We start from the raw sequence: 17524 nt of genomic DNA, 5'->3' as shown, positions 1-17524 counted from the left end.
AACCAAAAATAAATAAATGTTTATCTCAAAATCCACACAGCTAGACATCAACTGTTTTAGGCCAATTTTCCTTAATTGCTGTTTAAGATCAAATCTGACCTTAAAGATTGGAGCCATCATTATATCTCCTGGATAGGTTGCATTAATGCTGTCAACAATGCCCAGATTTTTATATTTATTTTAAGCCCTACTGATTTGTGTTTCTCTACACGCATTCAAATTCTTACAACATTATACTTTGCAAATCACATGGGATAGAAAGGCCCCAGAGTTCAGCTTTGGACTCTGTAGACAGTGGCACAGGCTGGAGGCCTGGATGTTCTAAACTTTAAACCTTATCTGTCAGCATGGATCGCTTTGTAGAAGCCTAAAAACCGTAAGAGTCAGGACCTTGATTGAGGCCGAGAGCCTTGGTGTCTCATTGGTCTCTTCTCTCTGCTGGCTCCCTCGGCCTAGCCTCCCAAAATCAGCTCTATATCACCCTGTAATCTCTCATACATTAACACTTTGGGACAGAGCAAAGAACCTACATAAATTAGCTCCATCTCCTGAACTAATTGTCTCACTCTTTGACAACCCAAACAACCCTCCAGATTGCAACTCAGCAACCTTTGAGCTATGGAAAGCAAGCAGTATTAGATATATGTAAATTGATTGAACAAATAGTTCTTCCAGTTCTTGTAACTGAGGAATTTCAAAGCTTTCTTTACTCAAGACATGTTTGAGTGGTAGACCGTTGATCAACTTAGAATCTCTTCTCTCTCCCATATAGGGTATTTAGAACAAGAGGGCTTGTCCGAAAGGACCCGCATGAGCGAGTTTGGGAGGGAGATCTGGGAGGGCCTTGGATAATGAGGACTGGAAGGAAATAAGAGAAAATACAGCCTCTAGCACCATCTGTGTGAGGGTAAAGGAGCATGTTTATAAACTCCTTGTCCAGCACACGGAGCTTTTATCCACACCAGGTGGCAATGTCCTGAACGATCATCATTTTGGTTAGCGATTAGAAATTAATCATATATGGCACCTTGAGTTCCCCCTTTCCCAGGTTCTTTAACGCCTAGCGTTCGCAATAGGACTTTATAATTGCTTGAGATTGGCCCGCCTGGTTCTTAACCATTGCCCTTCTCCAGCGGATTGCCACGCTGCCCTCTGTGTATGCCCTTTTTTTCCCTCATTTCCAGTTTGTTGCATATCAAAAATTGATCAACCAAGGTTGTAGTAATCTTCTTTAGACAGTACTGTTTTATGGCTTAGTGATGTGTCAAAATTCTATATTTTCTTTCCGATTTCTACGCTAACCGACATGCTACAATATTTAAATTCTACCTCGTTTTGTGTTCTGTTGATCTCCAATAGAAAAAAAAAGAAGGGGTAACTAAAGGGCAGTTACACAGAAAGATTGAAAGTGTCCACATAATAAATGAATTACTTGCAGCTTGTGTACAGAAAGCCCATAACCAGGAGACATTTCATCAATCACCTAACACTTTATTCACAGCTTCTTGTGTGTTTATAATGAGCAATAAGTATTTATTGATACACATATAAACACCGACATGTCCTTCTGGAGGTGGTGGTAAACTGTAATTTGGCAAAATTATATCTGTGCTGTGTTGCTATATTAATATCCAACCCCCCCCTCCCCAATTCTGCACAGAAAAATAATTCTAATTCAGTATCTCATTGATCAGAAACATTCTCTAATCCAGGTAATAGTTTTAGAAATATTTAACCATACATTTTCCAAATCATTTGTTACATATATCTACACCATAGAAAAATCCCAAATAAAATAGTTTGGGAATAGCACTCTTAGGGTAAAACTGGGTACACACTACAGGTTTTTCAACCAATTATCATGCCAATCACACAATAAACAACTGTTAGGTCAGATATTGCATTAGTGTGTCCGCTTCCACGATCATGTTTTATCGCACCAAAGCGCATCGTATCGTTTGATTTGATTTTATAAACGGACTAAATATCTCTATCAATGATGGAACGATGTCCTGCAAATGTGGAAGCGTGTATACACTCACGGCCAGCAGTGTAGGCAGACCTCTATAGTGTGCGCAGAGTCAGGATCTTTTCAGCAGATGTTTATGACAGATCTGATGGTAAACCGTGTAGGTGTGTACACGTGAACCGGTATGCTCAGTCGTTGGCAAAATCGTAACAGAAATCGCACCTGCAGTAATTTTCTGTAGTGTGCATCCAGCTTAAAAAACGGAGGGGGAATTGGGAGGCAGCCCTATTTCACTAGAAAGGGGTCTCTGTACCCTCAATGGATTAGAAAACATTACACATTATAGGGGGTTAAGGGCGTAAAGGGAAAGGAATGGGAGTTGCAATTTGTGTCTGATTTGATTGTTCCAACATTCAAAATATTATACCCAGTAACAAGCAAATCCCTAGTTCAGATGTAACAATACTAAACAGCATGTGGATAATGATGTATGTTACCAGTGATTCAGTACGTGACCTGTTATCCGGAATTGTCCTCCTTTAAACTAATAGTTCACTTAATTTTCATGATCCAGTTGTCCCAACAATTAAATTGCCCAGGAGAAAAGTCTGTTGGTTGGATCCTTGCTGTGAGTGCAAGGATCACTGATTGGTCGTCCTTCTCAGTTGTTCTTACTCCATGTTACACATTCTCAATATATGAAAATAAAAGCAGATAAAAGACATAGTGTAATACTGTAATGACAAGGGGTCTGTCGGTTAGATAATGATTACACTTACAAGGTGTCTTGTATCGCTGCAGTTAGTGTATAGAAATGTTGGCCAAAGCTCCTGTCAGCAGCATTATATGAAACAAAGTGGAGAAATTGCACAGATAGTGAATTATTGTAAAAGACATTTAATTCTAAAAATACAACATTGCACTTACAATATATGATCTTGTATAGAAACGTCTCAATTATATTAAGTATCGTTCCTGTCCTTGATTGGCGTCCCGGATGTGTGAGCGGTCAGAGGGGATAAGTCTCTCTTTTGACATTCATTCCAACTGCTGTGCCATGTAGACAGAAAAGGATTAGGACAGAGTGAACAATACAAATGGGAATTTTCCTTAACCTACCAAACGCGTTGCGTCTATAAAAGACCTCCGATAATGTCTTATGTATTATCCCTTGTTTTATAGTTTTGTTTTTCAGTTGGGGGATTGTCCTTAGTGCTTCCAATTAGACAACGCCTGTAGAGGTTAATCCTAATTAGAAACATTAATGCTGGGTTCCTTAAATTAAATAAGTTTGGAATATATAATTATAGATATTTGTATCATAAATCGAGTTGTCAAACTGGTTTGAAACACAAACACTGTTAAAGGTGATATTCATAAATCAATTAAATAAAAACAGTATCAAATAAACAGTTGCAACTTATTTCGTTCAGAGCTAAGCAAGCAAAATGAAATTGACATTGCTAGCTTTCATAATTTAATCGGAACGATTGTTAATCTTTGTGGGGGTAGCTAAGGAGCGGTGTTCGGCTTCGGATGATGTTCGTATAGTGAAGAAATCTCTATTAAAGATGTTCATCTTACAACTATTGGAATACGGATCCTTTAATTCTAAAAACTAAACAGCAACCAGTCGCTGCTTTTAACAACTAATTGGAAGCAAAGAGTAGATACCAAATAGTGGGCCTATGTTTTTCATCAAAAATTAATAAGTATGCTTGTTTAGGTCTGAACGACTTAAGCTACAATTATTTATTTGATATAGTTTTTAATTAATTTATGAATATCACTTTTAATAGTGTTCGTGTTTCAAACAAGTTTAAGTATTTGATTACAGATACAAATATCATTATATATGGCATATGTATTACATCTAAGGAACCCAGCATTAACGTTTCTAATGAGACAACACCTGCAGAGGCTAATCCTAACTACAAGCACTAAAGGCCAGCCCCCCAGCTGAAAAACAGACTATAAAACAAGAGATAATACACAAGACATCGGAGGTCTTTTATAGACAAAACGAGTTGGGTGGGTTAAGGAAAATTTACACTTATATTGTTTACTCCGTCTTGATCTTTTTCTGTCTACATGACAGAACAACTGGAATGAATGTCAAAAGAGAGATTAAGCCTCTGACAGCTCACACATCCAGGGCGCCAATCAAGGACAGGAACGATACTGAATATAATACAGAGGTTTTTATACAAGATCATATATTGCAAGTGTGATTTTGTATTTTTAGAATTAAATGTCTGTTACAATAATTCACTATCTGTTCAACTTCTCAACTTTGTTTCATATAATGCTGTTGACGGGCGCTGCAGCCAACATTTCTCTACATGATCTGCAACGATACAAGACATCATCTTGTAAGCGCAATCATTATCTAACTGACAGACCACTTGTCATTACAGCATTACACTATGTCTTTTCTCTGTTTTCATTTTCATATATCTAGTATGTATCACATGGAGTAAAATCATGGAAGGACGACCAATCAGTGATCCTTGCACTCATGGCATGGATCCAACCATCAGACTTTCTTCTCCTGGGAAATTTACTTGTTAGGATAAATGAAGCATCCAAAACTTACTGAAATATCAGTTGAAAGGAGGATAATTTCAGATAACAGGTCCCTGACTGCATCACTGATAACATACATCATTATCCACATGCTGTTTAGCATAATTAGATTTGATCTAAGGATTTGCCTCTTACTGCTACAATTTAGGTCTAATATTTTGAATGTTGGAACAATCAAATCAGACACAAATTTCCTACTATCTATGCAACTCCCATTCCTTCCCCTTTCAATTTCCTTATCATGTGCACCTTACCCACTGTACTGTTTAATGTTCCCTCACACACCATAGCTGTCACCCAAGCAGCCCACCCACACATACACCATAGCTGTCACCCAGGCAGCCCACCCACACACACATACACCATAGCTGTCACCCAGGCAGCCCACCCCCACACACATACACCATAGCTGTCACCCAGGCAGCCCACCCACACACACGTACACCATAGCTGTCACCCAGGCAGCCCACCCCCACACACATACACCATAGCTGTCACCCAGGCAGCCCACCCCCACACACATACACCATAGCTGTCACCCAGGCAGCCCACCCCCACACACATACACCATAGCTGTCACCCAGGCAGCCCACCCCCACACACATACACCATAGCTGTCACCCAGGCAGCCCACCCCCACACACATACACCATAGCTGTCACCCAGGCAGCCCACCCCCACACACATACACCATAGCTGTCACCCAGGCAGCCCACCCCCACACACATACACCATAGCTCTCACCCAGGCAGCCCCCCCCCCCCCACACACACACCATAGCTCTCACCCAGGCAGCCCCCCCCCCCCACACACATACACCATAGCTGTCACCCAGGCAGCCCACCCCCCCACACATACACCATAGCTCTCACCCAGGCAGCCCACCCCCCCCACACATACACCATAGCTCTCACCCAGGCAGCCCACCCCCCACACATACACCATAGCTCTCACCCAGGCAGCCCACCCCCACACACATACACCATAGCTCTCACCCAGGCAGCCCACCCCCCCACACACACATACACCATAGCTCTCACCCAGGCAGCCCCCACACATACACCATAGCTCTCACCCAGGCAGCCCACCCCCCCACACACACATACACCATAGCTCTCACCCAGGCAGCCCACCCCCCCACACACACATACACCATAGCTCTCACCCAGGCAGCCCACCCCCCCACACACACATACACCATAGCTCTCACCCAGGCAGCCCACCCCCCCCACACATACACCATAGCTCTCACCCAGGCAGCCCCCCCCACACATACACCATAGCTCTCACCCAGGCAGCCCACCCCCCACACATACACTATAGCTCTCACCCAGGCAGCCCACCCCCCACATACACTATAGCTCTCACCCAGGCAGCCCACCCCCCACATACACCATAGCTCTCACCCAGGCAGCCCACCCCCACACATACACCATAGCTCTCACCCAGGCAGCCCACCCCCACACACACCATAGCTCTCACCCAGGCAGCCCACCCCCCACACATACACCATAGCTCTCACCCAGGCAGCCCACCCCCCCACACATACACCATAGCTCTCACCCAGGCAGCCCACCCCCCCACACATACACCATAGCTCTCACCCAGGCAGCCCAACCCCCCACACATACACCATAGCTCTCACCCAGGCAGCCCACCCCCCCACACATACACCATAGCTCTCACCCAGGCAGCCCACCCCCACACATACACCATAGCTGTCACCCAGGCAGCCCCCACACATACACCATAGCTCTCACCCAGGCAGCCCACCCCCCCACACACACACCATAGCTGTCACCCAGGCAGCCCACCCACCCACACATACACCATAGCTGTCACCCAGGCAGCCCACCCACACATACACCATAGCTCTCACCCAGGCAGCCCACCCACACATACACCATAGCTGTCACCCAGGCAGCCCCCCCACACATACACACTATAGCTCTCACCCAGGCAGCCCACCCCCCCCCCACACATACACACTATAGCTCTCACCCAGGCAGCCCACCCCCCACACATACACCATAGCTCTCACCCAGGCAGCCCACCCCCCCGCACATACACCATAGCTCTCACCCAGGCAGCCCACCCCCACACACATACACCATAGCTCTCACCCAGGCAGCCCCCACACATACACCATAGCTCTCACCCAGGCAGCCCACCCCCCCACACATACACCATAGCTCTCACCCAGGCAGCCCACCGCCCCACACATACACCATAGCTCTCACCCAGGCAGCCCACCCCCCCACACATACACCATAGCTGTCACCCAGGCAGCCCACCCACACATACACCATAGCTCTCACCCAGGCAGCCCACCCACACATACACCATAGCTGTCACCCAGGCAGCCCCCCCACACATACACACCATAGCTCTCACCCAGGCAGCCCACCCCCCCACACATACACCATAGCTCTCACCCAGGCAGCCCACCCCCCCCCCCCCCCACACATACACACTATAGCTCTCACCCAGGCAGCCCACCCCCCACACATACACCATAGCTCTCACCCAGGCAGCCCACCCCCCCGCACATACACCATAGCTCTCACCCAGGCAGCCCACCCCCACACACATACACCATAGCTCTCACCCAGGCAGCCCCCACACATACACCATAGCTCTCACCCAGGCAGCCCACCCCCCCACACATACACCATAGCTCTCACCCAGGCAGCCCACCGCCCCACACATACACCATAGCTCTCACCCAGGCAGCCCACCCCCCCACACATACACCATAGCTGTCACCCAGGCAGCCCACCCCCCACACACATACACCATAGCTCTCACCTAGGCAGCCCACCCACCCCCACACATACACCATAGCTCTCACCCAGGCAGCCCACCCCCCACACATACACCATAGCTCTCACCCAAGCAGCCGACCCCCCCCACACATACACCATAGCTCTCACACACACCATAGCTCTCCTTGGCAGGACCATCACGCTCGTACACGAAGTCGCGCAAGTAGGTGACCTATCTAGAAATCCTGTTATAACTATTTACTAATCCTTAAAACCCAGTTTGCTAGTAACCGTCTAGCAGTCCCACATTACAGGCCAGCGTGTGTAAACTGGTCTCTGTGTAGCAGTATAATGCCCCTAGGCCTCTGTGTATAGCTCATAACACCGTCCCCCTCCTTAGGCCTCAGCCGCTGTGCACTTGAGGCGCTCGGCGAAGCGTCCCCGGTCTGATGCGTAGTGCACCGGGCCGCAGCCTCGGCTCTCCTCCCGCTCACCTTCCAGAGTCAGGCTCCACTCAGCCCGCCGTTCCCCGATCTCATGTCTCCCTCCTAACGAAAGTTGCAGCGCTACAGAGAATGGAGGCGAGAACATCCGCCTACATCCGCCCGAGAACTAAACAGCTCAGGAACGATCCGGGCCGCCATCTTTTTTAAGGGCACCTGCCAGGCGCTGCCATGTACAGTGTGAGGTAATGTGAGCAGAACTGATGAAGATATATCACACACTGTATAATGTCATTAGGCATATATAAAACTGTCACCAACTCATAATATCTCAATATCACGTCTAATTAATTCTCAAAAATATTTCATTATGAAAACATTTACGTGTAAATACAATTTAAATCTTAGTATAATCACATTCAGTCAGTACTAAGTTTATTTTATCTTTATAATGCTGTATTTTTCCCTTTGCATTAAAATTCCAGAATTTTAATGCACTTCAAAATACAATTTTCATGGCTAAAATATTGTTATTGCTGTCTCTTAAAAATGTGAAAAAGTGTATAATCTGCCCTTACATGTCCTTAATTTATTTATATATCCTACTATATTCTCAACAAAATAAGTAGAGAAATAATTTGAGGATGTGTAACAGTTTCACAGCCCTAACCTAGGGCCCTTAGAAACATAGATGGGTAGGAAGTAGAATAGTCATTGATATACACTCAGTGGCCACCTCATTAGGTACACCTGTAATACCTGTTAATGCAACTATCTAATCAGCCAATGATGTGACAGCAACTCATTGCAGACATGGTCAAGGGGTTCAGTTGTTGTTTAGACACTAGGATAAGGAAGAAATGTGATCTAAGTGGTTCTGACCGTGGAATGATTGTTGGTGGCATTTTTAAAAAATTGGCTTGGTTATGAAGAGGGGAAGCCCTCCAGTCAGGAAGTGGTTAAAGAGAGGTGAGATAGTATTGATCACGTTACAACATAGGATATTTTTACACCTATTCCACTGTATGGGAACTTTTTCACGTCCCAAATTATTGGGATGACTACTGCGCTCTCCTCACTCTTGGTAAGTTTTTTTGTTGTTGCTTTTTTTACAGACAGCATGATGTCCTCTGATATCAGGAGACACATCGGGGGAACCTAAACATTGGAACTTAGGTAAGACCTTTGGTTTCACTAAGGATATCTCTCCCAAGAATTATCATTTGATATTTCACTTAAATTATTACACTCTGACATCCCCAAGGTAGTGTACATTTCAGGTTGCTTTGTGTGGCTAAAAATCCATGAGCTGCTGCGTAAAATCATTATTATTTATTTACATCTTATTTGATCAGGGAGGTTGTGGTTGCTAATAATTGTTCCTACATGCCAACGTTTACAATTGGATCATTTAGTTAACAATTCCAAAATGCCCAATCATCCCATTTTGTGTAAGACCACATCTAGATTATGATTGGATACTCCCCCCTCCGGCCACCGGAAACCAGGAATGTGTCGCAGACATTGAGGTTGTTGGCAGCTATGATTGTCCATTGCAATTTGACTATCGCTCAGCCGGTATTATTGATGTTAGATTTTACAAACCATCATGAAAGGTACTTTTTAAAGTGGTTGCCTACTTTTGAACAACCTCAATAAGATATGCTGCAGCTTTCGGCACTGGCGGGCTAAATCCGTCTGTAGCTCTAGTTATGAATGGCGTGCAGAGTGCTCGTATTCCACTGCATGGAAAATTAGTGGCAATCGGCATATTCCCCCACATGGCCACAGTTAGAGGGGACCCCACCCCATTTGTTTATGAGGAGAGGCTGCTGTTTTATTAAGAAGGTCAGTCCCTTAAACTTGTATGAACTGGATATGGATCAGAGCAATATACTATATTTGACACTGGAACCAAACGTCAGTATTACTAGATTAACTATGTATATTCGCTTTTGTTTTTTTACCCCCTTCCAGATGTAGACTGTGGTGGAGCTTTCATACGGTGGAGTAACCCAGCTGCAGGTACATAATTGCAGTTATTGGATGTTGGATATATTATTACTTCTTTATGGGATTGTCATTTTCTTCTTTTACATTTTTAACTTTGGTAATAGTAACCGCTGCCATTGAGATAGAATTTACTATGTCTTGTCTTCTGCCTCATCAAATCTGATTAGATTATGTTTTGGTTGTTTAAGATGAGAAACTGTGGAGCCACATAGAAATTGATCAATTTGATCAACATCAAACAAACTGGCAGGCAAAACCTAAAAAAGCGTGTCTAGCAGAAGGAAGACACTTAGGGCTAGATTTACTAAACTGCGGGTTTGAAAAAGTGGAGATGTTGCCTATGGCAACCAATCAGATTCTAGCTTTCATTTACTTAGTGCATTCTACAAAATGACATCTAGAATCTGATTGGTTGCTATAGGCAACATCTCCACTTTTTCAAAACTAGTTTAGTAAATATACCCCGTAGGCTGGGTACACACTACAGGGTTTTCAGTGGATTATTGGGCCAATCGCACGATGAACGACCGTTCGGTCTGATATCACATTAATGCGTACACCGCAACGATGAATGATTATCGTCCCAATGTACATCGTATCGTTTCATTTGATTTTTAAACTCAACTAAAAATCTCGTTCAACGATGGTACGATGTTGTTCCAATCCTGCAATGTGTATGCACTCACGATCAGAAGTCCATAGATCTCTATGGAGTGTGCAGAGTCATGATCTTATCGATCGATGGCTATGACAGATGAAGAGCACAGATCTGAAGGTAAATCTTGTAAAATATTTTGTATAATGTGTACCCAGTCGTAGCCCACACAGTAGACAATCTCACTAATGTCAGAACTGAGACTCATTAATTATCCTTAGTTGAAGAAGCCTTGGACATTTACATGCCATGCTTCTGTGAAGGTTGTGAATGGAAAAGCCTCAATAACCAGGGACTGGCGTGTTTAGGTGTAAAACCTTGTGAGTGGTGCAGCCCATGTTATGTTTGTAAGCAGCACACCTGTGCATGTGTAATACACCTTATCACTGTCATCGCCTGTGTAAACTGCTCCTACTTCCTGTACTGTGTACTCACCTGCCTGGTGTGTGTTTCCACTATCCCGTCCAGCTACTGTTTACTCTGTAGTGTTTTTCCCCAGTCATTCAGCACGTGTGCAAGTCTTTAAGGTGTGGATATCCTATGACAGCGCCCTCCCCACACTAATTACACAACACAGAATTCTGGCAGTGAGTAGTGTAAGCCACATTTACTTAAACCTACTTACAAATCATATGTATCCTGCAAGGAATCCCTCTAAGTCATGTCATCTCAAGGCCTCCCATGTGATGAACGGCTGCCCACAGTAAAGCTGTGTACACACTAATGCAATCTTACTTCTGATGCGATTTCTGTCACGGTTTTACCAATGACTGAAAGTCACGATGATCATGCAGATTTATGTGTACACAATTACAGGATTTACCGTCAGATCTGAGGTCTGTATCTCTCATCACCATTAGCTGAAAAGATCATGACTCTGCACACTCTATAGAGATCTGTCTACACTGCTGGTCGTGAGTGCGTACACGCTTCCACATTTGTCCATCGTTGATCGGGATTTTTTTGGAAGTTTATAAAACCAAATTAAGCGATGTGCTTTGGTACAGGATCGTAGCAGTGTACACGCTCTTGCAATATCTGACCAAATGGTCTCTTATCGTTTAATCTGCATGATAATTGCATTAGAGTGTACCTAGCTTTACTGTCCAGTTGAGCCATGCCTGCATTCACTCCTTAGCAATGGGTTTTACCTATAACTAAACCCCACCTGTGCTCAGCTGCCTCTGTCTGGAGTGGACAGAAGCGCTGGGTTACTCCTAATCCCCTTCCCTTAAATGACCCTTTAATGCCATATGCAGCCGGTGCATGCAGCAGCCATTAGTGGGACATATCTCCCAACTGTCCTGAAGTCCACACAAAAGTCCTGACCAATGGGAAGGTAGAACAGTCCCCTCAAATCTGGGAGAATTAGGAGGTAGGTAATGCAGAGGCTGCCATGAAATACAACTAAAACCACTGCACTGTAAGGTTTATTGTGACCCAGTTCATAGTCCTCAGCATGGTCTGGATCATTGCAAGCAGGGATGCACCAGGGGACATAATGGATGGGAGTCTAACCAGTCTAGTCAGACTGAGTAGGAAGTAGGGAATCCATTGTGTTGATCAATCAATTTGTCATATGGGAAGAAGGAACACACCGATTGGCTGAATGTTGGGGTTCTAGAACCAGCCACCTTCTGGTGATTATCTTACAGGTATGACACAGAGCTTCAGTTATAAGTGAGATGGTTTAAAATAATCCAGGTTTCATGTTACCCTGAACAAATAGACCTGTGTTGTATAACACAAGAGTAACTTCAAGATCTACTTCCTAAAACCTTGCAGCCTGGGACAGCTCCAGATTAACTGGTAGAACAGTCGAAGACATTAAAACATTTGGGGTATAGGTTACATTAAATTTACATTGAGGTGGTATAAAGTATGTATATTTGTGTATATTTGTGTCATATGTTATCCATAATTGGGGGACACTAACTCGGGAGCCTTAAGCACTTCTTTCCAATTGTCATCATCCATGGATCCCACACAAGGGTAATTACACAGGAATAAAAATAGAGGACATATAGGGTTGAGCGTTAGCCGTAAGATAAACTGTGGGCAACAAAACTTGCCTGGTGTTTATTCCACATGTGCAATAAAATAAAGCGGAATTTAATGTTACGTATATCTTGCACTTGTAGCCCCTACTCCTGGAGAGGTTGAGAGGGGACAGAAGCTATGCACAATATCAAACTTTAACAAATACATTTTAGTCTTCTAATAAATAAAATATTTATTGTGGCCCACAAATGTTTGGTATAAGGAAATACGATAACCCCTCCCCTCTAAACCTAAAATATGTAGCCAGTGTGGTAGCCTGGGTCTGTTGATACTGAAGTGGGGGACAACAATCGTTAGGTTCCCCTGCAAAAGGAGCAATCAGATTTTCCAGGCTAGGTCAGACACACTAAACATTTCTTGTGGGCCTGATTCACAGTTTAAAGCGTGTATTCATGTTCATGTTCCCACTGCATATGTCTGTAAGAAGATCTAATTGAAAAATGGCAAAATGGTGAATATGTTTTATAGCTACTGTGTATATCTTAAATAATTAATGAGTATGGAAGGATATTGTGACTATCTGTGTAATGTCTCATTATTGTACATTTTAATGGTTTTACATTAATAAACATGAACCTTTAAATGTGCTTTCCCATATAAGGAGTAACGGGAAGTGGGCAGTGGTGTCCCATCGTGACCCCCTGCTGCCTCCCATCAATGTATTCCTCCACTCATTTAAACCACATGAGTACCCCAGTCCATCCAGCTCTCTCCATCACAGGATGCTTCATTTTGCACACAAAATTGGCATTTCCAGTTCACTTCCATATTGTACAAGGCATTTTCAAACATTTATCAACCATAATTAATTAAACTACAGGTCTCATTGTACATTTGCTAAAAGCTGCAATGCTTTATGCAAAGCCTCACTTTAATCTTAGCAGTTTAGAGAAGAATGTATAAGACATTTAGCTGTCTTTATGCATATTAGTGACCGGTTGCATTGAATGACAATGTAACGTAGCACATCACAAAGGACTAGACCTTCCATTCCAGGTATATTTCTAGCTAGTAAGTGAAATAAGATATTACCTGTGGTGCTGAATGCTCCCCCTCCCCTTTATCTGTGTCTCCTACCCACAGTCCAGCGGTCCTGGGGACACATGAGAATGTTGCGCTGTTGCTGGAAGAGCTGGGTGCCAGTTTGCAGGTGTAGGGAGTGAAACTTGTAATAAACACCTGTTCTATGGAGAGAGGGAGGAGAGAGGGGTGTGAGTACATGTGTTTACCCGTGTGGATGAGATGGAGATAGACACCGTCGCACTGTTTGATAAACATGTTTTTGTTTCTTGTATTTTTTTTATTGAGCAGTTAGGTGTTACGTTTATTAGGGAAATATAACTTGTGAATCCTGAATGACAGACAACTTTTTACAAGTGAGCCAAACAAGGGGCAGTTACACCAAAGCAACAGGGGTTTAATGACAGGTAAAGACTAAAAGGTTCATCTGATCTTCCAAATGTTTTTTTCTCTGATGCAGAATTCACTCTCAGAATCTGTGTGCTTATCCCAATGCTCTCTGCTGGGGAGAGTCTGGAGAGTGTTTATTTTTCCAAGTACTCTTAACCCCTTTACAGGAGGGGGAACGAGTCTTAAAAGTACTGTATTTTGTTTTCCATATCAAATGTTTATCAGTTCTGCTGGAGGTGAGGTCACTGTGTACGCACACACGCTGTAGGTAAGGTTTCTACTCTACACTATTAAGTGGCACAAGTGGCATTTTGTAGTCTTGAAACCTATAAAGAGGAGAAGTCCTTCAAATATTTAAATTCTTTCACCATATTACTAGCTGGTACATGAATACATTTACGATTAATGTGGAACTAAATGCAAGTGGATAAAAACATATATGTCAAACTGGTGCTTTGAACACTAGGGGGTAAATGTATCAAGGTGAGAGTTTTCCAGCGGGTTTGAAAAGTGGAGATGTTGCCTATAGCAACCAATCAGATTCTAGCTGTTATTTTGTAGAATGTACTAAATAAATGATAGCTAGAATCTGATTGTTTTTTTCAAACCCGCCGAAAAACTCTCAGCTTGAAACATTTACTCCTAGGAGCTAGATTTACTAAGAATCGAGTTTGGTGGCGGTTTTAATCCGCCACACATCGCCGGCGGTTTAGTAGTCCAAACGCCACATTTACTATAGGCCGGTTTGAGGCTACGATTTAAAATGGCTGGCGATGTGTGGCGGATTGAAAACAGCTAAACCGCCGGCGGTCTTGGCGGTTTGGTTAAAAGGCAGGACAGGACAGTTTTAATACCTGCTTTTAAGTGGCCTAATCGTTCAAACATGCTGTTTGAGCTATTTTGCCATTCAGAACATAAGAGGACGCACCATTGACATTTAAATTATTTGGGCAATCATTATTGATTAAGAGGCAAAATTATTTTACAATTAACTTATGGGGGCAAATTGTAATTTTATTATATTAAGGGGGCAAAATTATTGGAATATTATATTATTTGGGCACTATGTAATGCCAAATTGTGCAGCATATATAATTATATCCACCATCCATTTTAATGGCGTTTCAGGCTTTAGTAAATCCGGCAGTTTTAAAACCACCGAAAACCGTCGGCTTCAACAAAACGCCCTTTATTAAATAGCACTTTTTCAGCTAGAAACACGCTAGTGTTCATCGCTCTCAAATTGCTCTGGTCTGACGCATTGAAGTGAATGAACTCTTTCCTTGTTAAAGGGCAGGGATTAGGCTCCACATGCAACACTTTCTGAGCTAAATCGCTCCCATGTGACGGCATATGTTCGCTCACATGTGACGGCTTGCTGGAAGAGCACTAGTGTTTTTGGCACCAGTGTGACTTTGTCCTAAAGCCTCGTGCCTGGCATCAATTTCGTCAGTTGAACTAACATGCCATGCATAATAATAGGTCTGACAATGGAAACCATTTTTTCTAATGACCCCATACCCACTTCAGTGGCGCATGCAGGGGGGGTTTCTGGTTCTCCAGAAACCCCTCCCCTCCGGGAACCAACGGAACTGTACAGCAGCCGCGGCGCTGTCAAAGAAGCGTCCACGGCAGTGCTGTATTGTAGTATAATACAGCACTGCTGCGGATGCTGCTTGACAGCGCCGTGGCTGCTGTAGAATTCAGACTCGCCGAAATGGAGCTGCTGTAATGTTCTGCAAAGTGGGGCGCATTTGGCACATTTACACTCACGAGTCGCTCAGCAGGTCTAAAGGTGTTATTTGCTTCGTAATTGACTTCCACTGTTTTTTCATAGCCTTATAATCCATTCCGTTTGAACCATTTGAAGAATTTGCTTTAGACTTTCCCATGAAAATTTAATGTGGTTTCTTTTCACAGATTTTTCACAGAATATTGCTATTCCAAATATCATTTTCATACTAAATTTATATATATTTTTTTATACAACGTCCTTGGGTCATTTTTCCATGAAATACTTGTTGTTTGTTTTATTTAAAACATGATGTATAAATAGATAAAACACATTTTAAAAGGTTTTAAAAGATCTTATCTCCCTTGATGCGGTCAAATAACTCGGTGAGGAGCGGGATGGGATAACGATTTTTAATTGTTACAGCATTTAGCCTGCGATAATCAATGCAAGGACGTAGAGACCCGTCCTACTTCTTTGCGAAAAAGAAACCTGCACCAGCGGGTGAGACAGAGGGCCCGATGAATCCTCTCTGGAGTTTTTCTTTGATGTAATCGGGCATGGCCTGGGTCTTGGGTGGAGAGAGAGGATAGACACGTCCTCTAGGGGGATTCTTTCCTGGCAGTAAGTCTATGGGGCAGTCCCAAGGGCGATGGGGATGTAAGCGTTCTGCTCAGTCCTTGTCAAATACATCAGAGAATGCTAAATAGTGAGATGGTAGAGTTGAGGAGGCCACAACTGTAGAGGCAGAAAGGAACTGCAGAGGTATTACCAGGGTTAGGCAGCGGGAACGACAGGAAGAACCCTAGGCTATGATCTCGGAAGTGTTCAGTCCACCTGTGGGGAATGTAAACGAAGCCATAGGGAAAGTAGAATGGAACAGACAGTTGAAGTGGAGGAGGATTTAGAGGATCCCAACCTAACCTCCCCGGAGCAGATTAGGGCTTGGCGCTTCCCGACCTTTTTAGACAGGAATTTAAGAAGTGACCGGGTTCTGTAAAGTAGATACAGAGATTATTCCTGCGTCTCCTCTCACATTCCTCAGGAGTCAAACCAGCTCTTCTAATTTGCATTGGCTCTTCAGGTCATGACGGTGGCTAGAAACGAGGTGCTAGCCTAAAGGAGGATCAACGGGATTGATCTTTCTCAGCAGACCTCTCCCAGAAGCGTAGATTTACCCTATTGCATAGGGAGATAATAGCGTCCAAAGTAGAGGGAAGCTCGTGTGAAGCCAGAACATCCTTCACCTGGTCAGACAGACCTTGCCAGAAGGCAGCAACAAGTGCATCGTTGTTCCAAACTAACTCGGAAGAGAGAGTACAGAGCGGTTCCCTTGGCGTAGCCTGAGGACACTGGCAGAGGCAGAGGAGACATGTCCAGGTTCATCAAAAATCCACTGGAATTCTGTTAGAAAAGTGGTACAGTTACTAAGCAGAGGGTCATCTCTCTCCTAGAGGGGAGAGGCCCAAGCTAAGGACTGGCCGGTCAGTAACAATACAATGGTTCTGTCGGTAGGGAAGTTCTGTGACTGTAGTTCGAACTGAATGGAACATTGGTTCAAGAAACCATGTCAGAGTTTGGGGTCTCCGTCGAGATTAGCAGGAGTTGGTAACCTGAGACTGGAGGTAGTTGAGGCCGCCGCTTGATGAGCAACTGGTTTATCTGGAGGAGGAACAGAGGCAGAAGACTGCGCAGCTTGTAAAGTATCCAAGCGGGCGGCCAGGGCTTGAAGGCACTGTAATAACTGATGTGTAGTGTCCTGCTCCACTCGTGCAACCAAATGTTGCAGCATGGCTTTAGCTGAAGGTGCTCCCGTGGGATCCGACATTCTGGTCTGTTCTTACTGTCACAGAATTCACGGATGATCTTAGGATCCACTGGATCTGCCTG

At 44.0% G+C, this 17524-nt stretch overlaps 1 protein-coding gene and 1 long non-coding RNA gene across 3 annotated transcripts in view; one reads left to right on the top strand and one right to left on the bottom strand.

The window, feature by feature from the left end:
- The window catches only part of AKT2 (AKT serine/threonine kinase 2), a 28748-nt gene extending 20828 nt beyond the window's left edge, over window positions 1-7920 (bottom strand). The window contains exon 1 of the mRNA XM_075187075.1: window positions 7815-7920. The gene's annotated coding sequence lies outside the window, so the exon portion shown is untranslated. The remainder of the gene's footprint in view (window positions 1-7814) is intronic.
- Window positions 7912-17524, top strand: part of LOC142102298 (uncharacterized) — a 36247-nt gene continuing 26634 nt past the window's right edge. For both annotated transcript variants that reach the window (XR_012679237.1, XR_012679238.1), the window contains exons 1-3: window positions 7912-8008; window positions 8879-8939; window positions 9741-9788. This is a non-coding gene — a long non-coding RNA (uncharacterized LOC142102298). The remainder of the gene's footprint in view (window positions 8009-8878; window positions 8940-9740; window positions 9789-17524) is intronic.

Source organism: Mixophyes fleayi, chromosome 9, assembly GCF_038048845.1.
Source record: "Mixophyes fleayi isolate aMixFle1 chromosome 9, aMixFle1.hap1, whole genome shotgun sequence".
Classification (NCBI taxonomy): Eukaryota; Metazoa; Chordata; class Amphibia; order Anura; family Limnodynastidae; genus Mixophyes; species Mixophyes fleayi.
The sequence above is the reverse complement of the archived record's forward strand: the minus strand, read 5'-3'. Positions and strand labels throughout refer to the sequence as shown.